A 14,544-nucleotide genomic window follows, 5' to 3' on the forward strand; every position below is an offset into this window, starting at 1 on the left:
GATGAAAATGGAAATCATGAAGGGTACCTGACAGCGGTGGCAGGGCCTAAATGATATAACCTGCTACAAAACCGAATCTGGTGCAGTAGGAAACAGCAAAGCTTCACTCCCTGATGAACTCAATGCCTTCTACGCCAAATTTGACCATAAGAACAAGAGAAAATCACCTCTGTGTACCCCATGTCTCCTGATGACTCTCTCCTGTCTGCACCTGACGATGACGTGCGGGTTGCCTTCAGGAGAGTGAATCCGAGGAAAGCATCCAGACCAGACTTGGCCGAGTTTTAAAGATCTGTGCTGACCAACTTACCAACAATCATGGATATCTTCAATATCTCACTCCAGCAGGGTGTGATACCCATCTGTTTCAAACAGACCTCAATCATACTGAGGAGAGTGAAGTAACCTGTCTTAATAACTATCGATCAGTGGCACTTACATCAACAGTGATGAAGTGTTTTAAAAGGCTGGTGATGAAGTATATCAGCTCCTGTCTGAGTGGTGACATGCATATGTTCCAGTTTGCTATCGTAGCAATGGTGGATACCATCTCACTGGCTCTACACAAAGTCGTGGAACACCTGGACAATACAGATTCATTCATCAGGATGCTCTTTATCGTCTACAGTTCAGCATTTAACACCATCATCTCCTCAAAACTGATCAGCAAACTCCAAGACATGGGACTCTACACCCCACTGTGTAATTGGATCATGGATTTCCTCACCTCCAGACCACAATCAATGAGGATAGGTAAGAACTTCTCCTCCACTGTCTCCATCAGTACCAAAGCACCACAGAGCTGCAGTCTTAGCCCCCTGCTCTACTCACTTTACACCTATGACTGTGTGGCTCGGTGTGACAATAACACCAAGTACAAATTTGCTGACGATACCACAGTAGTGGGTTATATTAAAAAGGCAATGACTCAGCAAACAGGATGGAGATTGAAAACTTGGCTGAATGGTGCACCAACAACAATGTTACCAAAACCAAGAAGCTGATTGTTGACTTTAGGAAGGGAAAACCAGAGGCGTACAATCCAGTGATCATTGAGGGATCAGATCAGATCAGATTTTCAGATTCTGATTTCATATTTAATGACAGAGAACATACAACACATCACATACAACCCTGAGACTCGTTTTCTTGTGGAGACAGCAAAATTACCACTAATTGGAAGAGCAACAAATAAACTGTACACAGTGTAAAACGTAAACAAATGAAGAACTGTAAACAGATAATGAACATAAACAAAATGACTCTGCAATACAGAGAGAACAAAAGAAAATCAGTAATGTGCACAAGTAGGAGTCCATAAATATTTGAGTCCCTGTTTGAGTTTATCGTTGAGGTGTCTGATGGTGGAGGGGTAGTAGTTGTTCCTGAACCTGGTGATGTGTGTCGTGGCACAGATACCTCATTCCTGATGGCAGCAACGAGAACAGAACGTGTGCTGGATGGTGAGGGTCTTTGATTATTGCTGCAGCCCGACAACAGCAGTGTGTTTTCAATGGTAGGGAGGGTTTTGCCTGTGATGTCACGGGCTGTGTGTGGCATAAATAAAAGCTCTCACAACTGGAGGGGGAACACACGCTTTTATTAAAGGGTAGGGTCTTACAAGGGTCTTCAGTAAGGCTTAGGGTTTAGGCGGGAAACCTGGGTTATATATGGGTAGATGGGGGCAGAGTCAGCCATCAGTACAACCCATTACCAGTGAATCTCAGTTCACTGCATTTACCCCTTCCTGCAGAATTAGCGTCTGTGGATGAAGACAGACACAGATTCAGTAAGAAAAAAAAAATCAAAATATATCCAATTATTTAGAGATTTAAACAATCCGGCGGGGTCGGGGGTCTGGAAATCCTGGAGGAGGGCCTTAGCACTAGTGGGCCTTGGGCTCCTTGGGTCTCCTGGTCCCCTCGTAGAAAAGGTACAGTGGGCGGTAGATTCTCTGGTTCTACGGCAGAGGGGATGATTCTTCTTCCTGAGCCGAATCTCCTGAGGCCATGATTGGAGGTGGTGAAAAAGAGTTCTGGAACTCATGCGTCACCTGAGGCAATGGGCTCTCAGTTCCAGTGGTTGCCAGGTCCCTGATAGAGATGGTATCTTCCCTGCCATCCGGGTACTCCATGTAAGTACGTGGGGTTGGCATGGAGTAGTCTCACCTTCTCCACCAGGGCGCGAATGTTGCTGTTCCTCACGTGCTTTCTTAGAAGGACTGGGCCTGGTGTGGTGAGCCAGGTTGGGAATGTAATTCCTGATGCCTATCTTCTTTCAAAATTGAATAAAAGCTAATGAGGAGTCGCATTGGTCACTGTACAGTGTAGCGACTGAATGGTAGGACATCCTGCCAGCGTGAGTCTGGGAGGCCTCTTGACTTGAGGGCCAATTTGATAGCTTTCCAGACCATGGCATTTTCTTTTCAACCTGCCCGTTCCCCTGGGGGTTTGTAGCTAATAGCTCTGCTGGATGCGATGCCACTTGCCAGCAGGTACTGACGTAGCTCCTTGCTCATAAATGATGAGCCCCGGTCACTATGGATATAACTGGGATACCCGAACAGGGTGAAAATAGAATCTAGGGCCTTGATTACTGATGAGGTGGAGGTGTCTGGGTGTAGGATAGTGAACGGGAAGTGGGAGTACTCATCAAAAACGTATTCACTTTTTTTGCTACAGCTAGGGCTATCATAATAAATCTTTTTTGTGCTCCATCCAAATCAAGTCTAAATTCTTTATTTCTTATATTACTTAGAAGGAAGATCTCTGGGTTTTTTGGTATATTGCTTTTTGTGATTTTATTTAATATCTGGTTTAGATATTCCCAAAATTTTTCCACTTTCTCACATGTCTAAATTACATGTATTGTTGTTCCTGTTTCCTTTTTACAGCGAAAACATCTGTCTGATACTGTTGGGTCCCATTTATTTAACTTTTGGGGTGTGATGTATAGCCTGTGTAACCAATTATATTGTATCATGCGTAACCTCGTGTTTATTGTATTTCTCATAGTTCTGGAGCATAGCTTTTCCCATGTTTAGATCTTGTTCCCATTTTTGTTTAGGTTTACAGTTTGTTTCGTCGTTCTCCTTTTCTTGCAGTTTGATGTACGTTTGTTATAAATTTTTTAATTATCATTGTGTCTGTAATCACACATTCAAAATTGCTTCTTTCTGGTAACCTCAGACTGTTTCCCAATTTGTCCTTCAAGTAGGTTTTCAGTTGGTGGTATGCAAACCTTGTATCGTGAGTTATATTATATTTGTCCTTCATTTGTTCAAAAGATAATAATTTATTTCCCAAAAAACAATTTTCTATTCTTTTGATCCCTTTACTCTCCCATTCTCTGAAGGAAATGTCAACCTGGAAATTAGAAGACAACTTGAGAATACAACAATGGTACATAGAAATGAATAAATGTATTCCATTAGAAAAAATAACATATAATTTAAGAAATAACATCACAATATTCAAACAAATATGGGAACCATACATGAAATACAATAGAAAAATCCTACCATGAACCACCACCACCTAAAATGACAGAAGGAGAAGACAACGAAATGAACTGACTCAGTATATAAAAGTAAAAGATAAAAATTTCTTGTTTATTTTATTAAGTGACGACATTGTTTAATGGATTTAATGTATCTTATAGATTGAACTTTGAATAAATGGGAAGGGGGGAGAGGGAGGGAGGGAATGGAGGGCAGAAAAGGGGGAGAAAATGACACTGTATATATTCAAGAGAAAAATGTCTGTATGTATTTTGGTCAGTATGGTTTATTGTGTGAAAAAAAATTTAAAAAAAAGATTCAATACAAAAAAAAATGTATTCCCATTTGTGGAGGGGAGTGGTCCCTTAAAATTGACACTGAGCTGTTCAAAGGGCTGGGATGACTTAATCAAGTATGCTTTAGCAGGGTGGTAGAAGAGTGGCTTGCACTCTGCGCAGACCTGGCAAGACCTGGTCATTTCCCTGACGTCTTCCATGGAGTAGGGCAAATTGTGAGCCTTGACAAAATGAGCCATCTGGCTAACACCTGGATGGTAGAACTCATTATGCAGAGACCGCAGTTGGCCAGTGTGTGCTGAGGCACAGCTTCCTCTGGATAAGGCATCTGGAGGCTCATTAAGGGCACCTGGCCGATAGGCGATGTCATAATTGTAGGTGGAGAGTTCGATCTTCCACCTAGCAATTTTGTCATTTTTAATTTTTCCCCTCTTGACCTTATTGAACATAAATGCGACTGAGTGCTGGTCAGTGAGGAGCGTAAATCTCCTACCATCCAGGTAGTGTCTCTAGTGCCTGATGGCCTCGACAATGACTTGAGCCTCTTTCTTCACAGATGGATTTCGGAGCTCGTGGCCTTGCAGGGTCCAAGAGAAAAATGCAACCGGTCTGCCTGCCTGGTTAAGGGTAGCGGCCAGAGTTGTGGACAGTGAGGAAGATTATCAAAGCTTTCAGGGTGATATAGGACAGTTAGAAGAGTAGGCTGGAAAATGGCAGATAGAATTTAAAACTGATAAATATGAGGTGCTACATTTTGGTAGGACTAATCAAAACAGGCCATACACGTTAAATGTTAAATGTTAAAAGAGGAACAAAGGGATTTGGGAATCATGGTACATAATTCCCTGAAAGTTGAATCACATGTGGATAGGGTGGTGAAGAAGGCATTTAGTATGTTGGCTTTCATAAATCAAGAGTATAGAACACAGGAGTTGGGATGTTATGTTGAAATTGTATAAGAAATTGGTGAGACTAAATTTGGAGTATGTGTGCAGTTTTGGTCGGCGAATTACAGGAAGGATATAAACAGAACAGAGAGAATGCAGAGGAGGTTTACAAGAATGTTGCCGGGGTTTCAGGGTTTGAGTTACAGGGAAAGGTTAAGCAGTCTGGGACTTTATTCCATGGAGCGTAGAAGGTTAAGGGGTGATTTGATAGAATTATTCAAAATTATAAGGGGGACAGATAGAGGCAATGTGGATAGGCTTTTTCAGCTGAGAGTGGGGGAGATTCAAACAAAAGGGCATGGATTGAGAGTAAAATGGGAAAAGTTTAGGGGAAACATGAGGGGGAATTTCTTCACGCAGAAGGTTGTGGGGGTGTGGAATGAACTTCCGGCAGAGGTGGTAGAAGCAAGATCAACATTAATATTCAAGGAAAGGTTGGATAGGTATATGGACAGGAGAGGTGTGGAGGGTTATGGGCCAAATGTTGGTCATTGGGACTAGGTGGGAGAAGATGTTCGGCATGGACTAGTAGGGCCAAACTGGCCTGTTTCTGTGCTGTAAATTGTTATATGCTTATAGTGGATGCCTGGAATGCATTGCTGGGAGAGGTGGTGAGGCTGGAACAATAGGGTTGGTGCATAGGTTTACATAATTTGGCAGAACATGGTGGGCTGTAATGGTCTACGCTGGTCTACAAGATAAATTCCTTAAATGGGGCAATGTTAATGTCAGAGAAACTAGGGGGAATTTTCAGAGTTTGATTGGGAGGGGATGTTTGTAAGAAAGAGACTGCTAGAAAGTGGGAGGTGAGTTGAAATGTGTTCAGGCACTGCATGTTCCTGTTTGGGTGAAGGGCAAGGCTGGTAGGTTTAGGGAACGGTGGTTGTCGAGGGAGACTGCAGAAAAAAGGATACTTAGGTCAGAGGAGTAAAAAAGAACGAGATGGAGTTGATGGAGAATCCCAAGAGCGTCCACAAGTAAGAACAAAAAGGGGGATCAAGACAGAATTGGTCCAAATAAAGATCAGCAATGCCATTTTTGAGTGGAGGCACAGGTGATGGTGGAATTTTGAATGAATACAGAACTATAGAACATTACAGCACAGAAACAAACCCCTTCAGCCTTTCTAGTCTGTGCTGAACCATTTTTTTTTGCATAGTCCCACTGACCTGCATCCAGTCCATTGCCCTCCATACTCCTCCCTTCCATGTAGCTGTCCAAATTCTTAAATGTTAAAATTAATCCCGCATTCACCACCTCAGCTGGCAGCTTGTTCCACGCTCCCACCACTCTCTTTGTGAAGAAGTTCCCCCCTCATATTCCCCCTAAACTTTTCCTCCTTTCACCCTTAACCCATGTCCTCTGGTTTGTATCTCACCTACTTTCAATGGAAAAGGTTGACCTTCATTTACTCTGTGTATCCTCCTCATAATTTTAAATACTTTTATCAAATCTCCCCTCATTCTTCTACGCTCCATGGAATAAAGTCCTAACCTGTTTAATCTTTCCCTGAAACTCAGTTCCTGAAGTCTGGCCAACATCCTAGTAAATCTTCTCTGCACTCTTTCTATCACATTGATATCTTTCCTGTAGTTAGGTGACCAAAACTGCACACAATACTCCAAATTTGGCCTCACCAATGTCTTGTACACCTTACCATAATATCCAACTCTTGTACTCAATACTTTGATTTATGAAGCCCAATATGGTAAAAGTTCTCTTTGCAACCCTATCAACCTGTGACCCCACTTTCCTTCTATTCCCTCTATTCCCTCTATTCTACCACATTCGTCAGTGCCCAACCTTCACCGTGTATGTCCTTTCTTGGTTTGTCCTTCCAAAATGCAGCACCTCACACTTGTCTGCATTAAATTCACAGTTGACGTAGAAGTTAGTTCAATGCCTTTACAGTGCAAGTGATTGAGATTGGACTGGGATTCAAATCCCAGTTGGTAAGGAGTTTGTACATTCTCCTCATTTCTGCATGGGACTTCCTGGGGACTCCGGTTTCGTCCAACCATTTGAATTGTAACATGGGAGTAGGTTAATTGGGTGGCATGGGCTCGTATGCTGAAATGGCCTGTTACCGTGTCATTTGTATGCCTAAATTCCATCAGACTCACCATCTTTACTGTGGAGGAGATTATGGAAGCCAGGGAATTGGAGGAAGTGAGTGGAGAGTTTTGAAGCATATTAGAATGAGCAATGAGGAGGTCTTGGCAGCCTTGGACCATATTGAAGTGGACACATGCCCAGGGCCAGATGACGTGCATCCTTGCACATTGTGAGAAGCCGGGGAACAATTGTGAAAGTCCTTTCTGAAATATTTACATCATCTTTGGCCTCAGGTAAAGTGTCACAAACTGGACGGTGGCTGAAGTGTGTTATTTAAAAATGGGCAGCAAGGAAAAGGCAGGCAAATTACTGGACAGGATTCAGAGTGACAGGGTCAACCTGCAATTCAAGTCAGCATGGATTTACGTGTGTCTCACAAATCTGATCAGAGTTTTTAAAAGAGGTGATGAAGATGGTTGCTGAGGACAGGGCAGTGGACGTAAAACATGTGGACTTAAGCAAGACCTTCCTTTTCATAAAGTCCCGCACAGTAGGTTAGATCACTGAGAATCCAAGGGAGCTGGCCCAATGGATTTGAAATTGGCTTAGTGGAAGGAGAGCTGTTGTTCTGAATGGAGGCCTGTGACCAGTGGTGTGGTGCAAGGGACAGTCCACTGCTGGTTTCCACCTACATTAACATAGTGAACTTGATTAGCAAACTTGCAATGACATTAAATTTGTGGTGTAGTGGAGAGTGAGGAAGGCTATCCAAATTTACAGCAGGATTGGGATCTGTTGGGAAGGTGGGCCAGGGAATGGCAAATGGAATTTCACTTTGACGAGTGTGAGGTGTTGCACTTTGGTAAGTCAAACTATGGGAGGGCTGCACGGTGGGGTCCTGGAGAGTGTTGTAGAACTGACAGACCCAGGGTACAGGTGTGTTGTTCCCTGAAAATGGTGATTCAGGTGGACAGGATGGGGAAGAAGGTGCTTGGCATATTGGCCTTCATTGTGTAGGGATTGAGTTCAAAAGTTGAACCTCATGATCCAGCTGTAAAAGGCATTGATGGAATCACATTGATGGGAGTATCCTGTGCAGTCTGGTTACCCAAAAACAGGAAAGGTAACAAGAAGTTGGAAGGAGTACAGAGGAGATTCACCAGGATGTGGCTGGTACTGGAGGAATTGAGTTATAGGGAGAGGTTGGGGGGGGGGGGGGGCGGTGCAGGGAGGAGGCTGAGTCTTTATTCCATTGACCTTATGGATGTTCCCAAATTCCCAAACACTCAGTAATGTTTCAACAAGGTTGACTGACTGATTAGACTAAAGATGGTCCAGAGTTGACAGCATTGGGTCAGGGCCTGCTCTGTGCTGTGGGAACTGTGTAAACCTGTTGGATAGGGTCTGTTCTGTGCGGTGGGAACTGTGTAAACCTGTTGGGTCGGGGCCCTGCTCTGTGCGATAGGAACTGTGTAACTCTGTTGGGGCGGGGCCTGCTCCGTGCTGTGGGATCTGTGTAAACCTGTTGGATTGGAGTCTGCTCTGTGCGGTGGGAACTGTGTAAACCATTTGGGTTGGGGCCCTGCTCCATGCTGTGGTAACTGAGTAAACCTGTTGGGTTGGGGCCCTGCTCTGTGCGGTAGGAACTGTGTAACTCTGTTGGGGCGGGGCCTGCTCCGTGCTGTGGGAACTGTGTAAACCTGTTGGATTGGAGTCTGCTCTGTGCGGTGGGAACTGTGTAAACCATTTGGGTTGGAGCCCTGCTCCATGCTGTGGTAACTGAGTAAACCTGTTGGGTTGGGGCCCTGCTCTGTGAGGTGGGAACTGTGTAACTCTGTTGGGCCGGGGCCTGCTCCTTGCTTTGGGAACTGTGTAAACCTGTTGGATCGGGGTCAGCTCCGTGCTGTGGGAACGATGTCAAATGTTGGGTCGGGGCTCTCCTCCGTTCTGTGGGAACTGTGTAAACCTGTTAGGTCGGGGCCCTGCACTGTGCAGTGGGAACTGTGTAACTCTGTTAGGTCGGGGTCTGCTTCATGCTGTGGGAACTGTGTAAAGCAGTGGGATCGGGGTCTGCACCGTGCGGTGGGATCTGTGTAAACCTGTTGCGTCGGGGCCTCCACCGTGCTGTGGGAACTGTATAAACCTGTTGGATCAGGCCCTGTTCCATGCAGTGGGAACTGAGTAAACCTGTTGGGTTGGGGCCCTGCTCTGTGCGGTAGGAACTGTGTAACTCTGTTGGGGCGGGGCCTGCTCCGTGCTGTGGGAACTGTGTAAACCTGTTGGATTGGAGTCTGCTCTGTGCGGTGGGAACTGTGTAAACCATTTGGGTTGGGGCCCTGCTCCATGCTGTGGTAACTGAGTAAACCTGTTGGGTTGGGGCCCTGCTCTGTGAGGTGGGAACTGTGTAACTCTGTTGGGCCGGGGCCTGCTCCTTGCTTTGGGAACTGTGTAAACCTGTTGGATCGAGGTCTGTTCCGTGTGGTGGGAACTGAGTAAACCTGTTGGGTCAGGGCCCTGTTCTGTGCTGAGGGAACTGTGTATCTCTGTTGGGTCGGGTCATGCTCCGTATTGTGGGAACTGTGTAAACCTGTTAGGTAGGGGACAGCTCCGTGCTGTGGGAACGATGTCAAATGTTGGGTCGGGGCTCTCCTCCGTTCTGTGGGAACTGTGTAAACCTGTTAGGTCGGGGCCCTGCACTGTGCAGTGGGAACTGTGTAACTCTGTTAGGTCGGGGTCTGCTTCATGCTGTGGGAACTGTGTAAAGCAGTGGGATCGGGGTCTGCACCGTGCGGTGGGATCTGTGTAAACCTGTTGCGTCGGGGCCTCCACCGTGCTGTGGGAACTGTATAAACCTGTTGGATCAGGCCCTGTTCCATGCAGTGGGAACTGTGTAACACTTTTGTGTCCGGGTCTCCTCCGTGCGGTGGGAACTTTGTTAACCTGTTGGGTCGGACCCTGCTCCGTGCTGTGGGAACTGTGCAAACCTGTTGAGTTGGGCCCTGCTCCGTTCTGTTGGAACTGTGTAAACCTGTTGGTATAGGGCCCTGATCTGTGCAGAGGGAACTGTGTAACTCTGTTGGGTCGGAGCCTGCTCCATGCTGTGGGAACTGTGTAAACCTGTTGGATCGTGGTCTGCTCCATGCGGTGGGAACTGTGTAAAGATCTTGGGTCGGGGCCCTGCTCCGTGCTGTGGGGACTGTGTAAACCTGTTGGGTTGGGCCCTGCTTTGTGCGGTGGGAACAGTGTAACTCTGTTGTGTCGTGGCCCCTGCTCAGTGCTGTGGGAACTGTGTAATATAGTTGGGTCAGGCCCTGCTCTGTGCTGTGGGAACTGTGTTAATCTGTTAGGTCGGTGCCTGCTGCGTGCTGTGAGAACTGTGCAAACCTGAAGGGTCGGGGCCCTGGTCCATGCTGTGGGAACTGAGTAAACCTGTTGGGTCGGTGCCCTGCTCTGTGAGGTTGGAACTGTGTAACTCTGTTGGGTCAGGGCCTGCTCCATGCTTTGGGAACTGTGTAAACCTGCTGGATCAGGGCCTGCTCCATGCTTTGGGAACTGTGTAAACCTGTTGGATCGGGGTCTGCTCCGTGTGGTGAGAACTGAGTAAACCTGTTGGGTTGTTTTCTGCTGCGTGCTGTGGGAACTGTGTAAACCTGTTGGGTCAGGGCCCTGCTCTGTGCTGTGGGAAGTGTGTCAACCTGTTGGGTCAGGCCCTGTTCCATGCAGTGGGAACTGTGTAACCCTGTTGGGTGCGGTGGGAACTGTGTCAAAGTTGGGTCGGGGCTCTCCTCTGTTCTGTGGGAACTGTGCAAACCTGTTGGGTCGAGGCCCTGCACTGTGTGGAGGGAACTGTGTAATACTGTTGGGTCGGGGTCTGCTTCATTTTGAGGGAACTGTGTAAAGCAGTGGAATCGGGGTCTGCACCGTGCGGTGGGATCTATGTAAACCTGTTGCGTCGGGGCCTGCTCCGTGCTGTGGGAAATGTGTAAACCTTTTGGATCAGGCCCTGTTCCATGCAGTGGGAACTGTGTAAGACTGTTGTGTCGGGGTCTGCTCCGTGCTTTGGGAACTGTGTTAACCTGTTGGGTCGAAGCCTGCACTGTGCTGTGGGAACTGAGTAATTCTGTTGGGTCAGCCCTGCCCCATGCTGTGGGAACTACGTAAACCTGTTAGGTTGGGGCCTGCTCCGTGCTGTTGGAACTCTGTACCTGTTGGGTTGGGGCCCTGCTCCATGCAGTGGGAACTGCGTAACCCTGTTGTGTCGGGCTCTGCTCCATGCGGTGGGAATTGTGTAAACCTGTTGGGTCGGGGCCCTGGTCCATGCTGTGGGAACTGTGTAACCCTGTTGGGTCAGGACCCAGCTCCGTGTTGTGGGAACAGTGCAAATTTGCAGGCACTGGATTTCTCTTGCTACTTCTACTGCCCAGGATTTTTTCTCCTGTTGAGATTTTGCAAATCTGGGCAGTGATTTTAAACATTTTTTTTTCATTCCCATTCTTTCTTCTCCTGAAGGCAGCGGGCTTTCCACAGACATTTTGTATACCTGGGCAGCTTGCCTCTCATTCAATCATTTCTTGACAGACAGAATTGAGACTTTCTCTTGCGCAGATCCTTGGTAAGTTAATTGGATTCTCACAACAGCTGGTTGCTCCAAACCTTGCTGGTTTTTGTTATTGTTTGTTGAATTTTCCTTGACAAATCTCAAGGACTACTGGCTGTAGAACAGCTGGTGCCACAATTCCATTCATCACCAATGACCTGTCTGGTGTCCAACCACTTAATCATTTCAATCACCCAAACCTCCTCAAACCCCTGATCTGAACCACAGATTTCCTGAATTGTATACATCGAAGCTTAGTGTGGGGAAAATTCGTGGCTTCATTACGAAGTGAAAAGATCTAGTCAGAAGACCCAATGTCAGAGACTGCAGATGCTGGAATGTGGAGCAAAGGAAACCAAACTGGTGGGTCAAGCAGTGGTTGTGAGAAAGCCTGAGACCCTGCACTAGTACTGAGAGGGGTGAGATCCGTATCCAGCTCTGCTGAGTTACCAAGCTTTACCACTTGAATGTGGCATCTCACCTGCTGAGCTCCTAATGGGACGTTGACTCTGCACCACATTTCCCTACTTTGCAGACTCAAACAAGAACTGAGATACCAAACAGAAACAAAAGCATCTGTAAAGGAGACAAAATCCAAACTATGACAAGTCAGCAAGAAGCTTAGAGACCACTGACTCAACCTGACTCAGTGAGAGTCCGAGATTCCAACTCCTGGGACAAGAGGCCACTGTTCTGGAGGACGTAAATCTAAGATCCTCCAAAAGGAATCAGGTGAGAGGGGAGTGGGGGGAAGATCTTCTGCAGATATCTGGCATCTCTTGACCATTCTTGCTTCAACACTCCCTTCTACCTCTTCCTTTCCTCCATACTTTTGATTTAGGTCCTGGGGCTTAACCCGACACCAACAATCCCTACTCCTCTATAGATGCTTCCTGAGATGCTGCATTTACCCAGCAAATCAAGTTTGTTTATTATTCAGGGTGGCACGGTTGGCTAACATCTTTATAGTGCCAGCAATCAGGACCAGGACCCCGCACTGTCTGTGAGGAGTTTGTATGTTCTCCCTGTGCCTGTGTGAGTTTTCCCCAGGGGGTCTGGTTTCCTCCTACTATTTGTACCGGGGTTGTAGGTTAATTGGGTGTAAATTGGGTGGCACGGACTTGTAGGCCAAAATGGCCTGTCACCATGGTGTATGTCTAAAAATTTTTTTTTTAAATTCATCTGATTGCAGAAGTACAACTCAACAGAACAGCATTCTCTGGTCCTCAGTACAATACTTAAATTCCTAGAGACAAACAATACACACAGTATTAAATATTAAAGTCTCAGATGGTTAGTGTGAGCAGTTCCTTTAGATATTTAGCATTCTCCTGCCTGGGGGAAGAAGCTGTATCTCTTTCCCAACAGGAGGAGCTGAAAGATGCTGTGTGAGGTGTAAGGGGTCCTCAATGATTTGTGCACCCTCTTCAGATAACAATCCTGGTACATCACATGAATGGAGGGAAGGGATCCTTTCTGCCACTATTATATTCCAATGTTCTACACCAACTGTACCACAGTGATAATGCAGTCATGCCAGGGCTCCTGCAGGTGGCTGTCATATTGGTGGCTGGTAGCTTTGCTCGCTTCAGTCTCCTTGGGAAGTGAAGCCATTGTTGCACCTGCCTGACAAGTGAGGAGTTGTGTGTCCATGATAGATCATTTGTTGAGTAGACTTCAAGGAACCTGGTGTTCTCTAACCAAGTTATCGAGATGTGGTGGGGGTTTCTGGACCTCCTGAAGTCCACGATCATCTCTTTTGTTTTATCATGTTGAGACTCAGGTTCATGAAGTGTTCCACAAGATTTTCCACCTCCTCTGTAGTTGTGGCTGATGAGGTTGTTTCTTTTTTATTAACAAAGCCTTCCAGTTGTAGTTCCACAGCATTCTTCCAACAGGCATGAAGTTGGGCAGAAAGTCCATGGAAATTTGGAACAAAGCATCAGGTGACAGCTCTTCAGCTGGTGATATTGACAACGCTTGGGAAAACCTTGTAATTTATTTAACTTCTGTATTTTTTTATTCATTCCAGGGATGTAGGCTTGGCAGCATTGAGTTCCCCATCCAAATTTGCCCTTAGGAAGATGGTGGGAGCTGCCTTCTTGAACCACTTGTGGTGCGTGTGTCGCCACAGTGCTGTCTGGGACAGTGTTCCAGAACTCTGACCAACGACAGTGAAATGTGTTTCCAGGTCAGGACAGTGTGTGACTTGGGAGGCAGCTTCCAGGGGTGGTCCTTGTGGTCCTCAACCTCCAGCTGGTGGAGCTGGTGAGCTTAGAATATGCATCCTGCTAATGTTACCACCTGCTGCCACTGCATGGGTCAGGCCCTCACACTCTTGCAGGTGAGTGGGGAGTGTTCCCTCCTCACACTCCTGCAGGCTAGTGGTGAGTAATCCCTCACACTCTTCAGGTGAGTGGGGAATGTTCCCTCACACACCTGCAGGCGAGTTGGCAGTGTTCCCTCACAGTCTTGCAGGCGAGTTGGGAGTCTTCCCTTACACTCCTGCAGGCAAGTGGGCAGTGTTCCCTCACACTCTTGCAGGCAAGTTAGGAGTGTTCCCTCACACTCCTGCAGGCGAGTGGGGAGTGTTCCCTCATACTCCTGCAGGTGAGTGGGCAGTGTTCCATCACACTGCCATCCTGAGCCTTGGACATGGTGGACAGGCTTTGGGGAATTGCAGGATCCCTCGACTCTTTCCTGCTCTTGTAGCCACACTATGCAAGGCATGACTCCACTTCAGTTTCTAGTCAGTAGTAACCCTTAGGACATTAACAAAGGGATTCAGTGATGGCGAAGGCCACTAAACATTAGGGTGAGAGCTGGATTTTTCTACAGGTGATTTTATTTATTTATTTTAATTTAAACATACAGTAATGGTAACAGTCTCTTCTGGCCCATGAGCCCGTGCTGCTCAAATACACCAGTTAACCTACAACCACGTATGATTTGAAGGGTGGGAGGAAATCAAAGCACCCAAAAGAAACCCACGCAGAGAACGTCCAAACTCCTTTTGGCAGTGCTAGATTCAAACCAAGGCATCTGGTGCTGTAATAGGATTGTGTTAACTGCTACTGACCGTGCCACCCTGCTGGATATTGCCATTGTCTGGACCCTGTATGGTACGATCGTTTCTTGCCCCCATTAGTT

This window comes from Narcine bancroftii, chromosome 3 (assembly GCF_036971445.1).
Source record: "Narcine bancroftii isolate sNarBan1 chromosome 3, sNarBan1.hap1, whole genome shotgun sequence".
In the NCBI taxonomy this organism is placed as follows: domain Eukaryota; kingdom Metazoa; phylum Chordata; class Chondrichthyes; order Torpediniformes; family Narcinidae; genus Narcine; species Narcine bancroftii.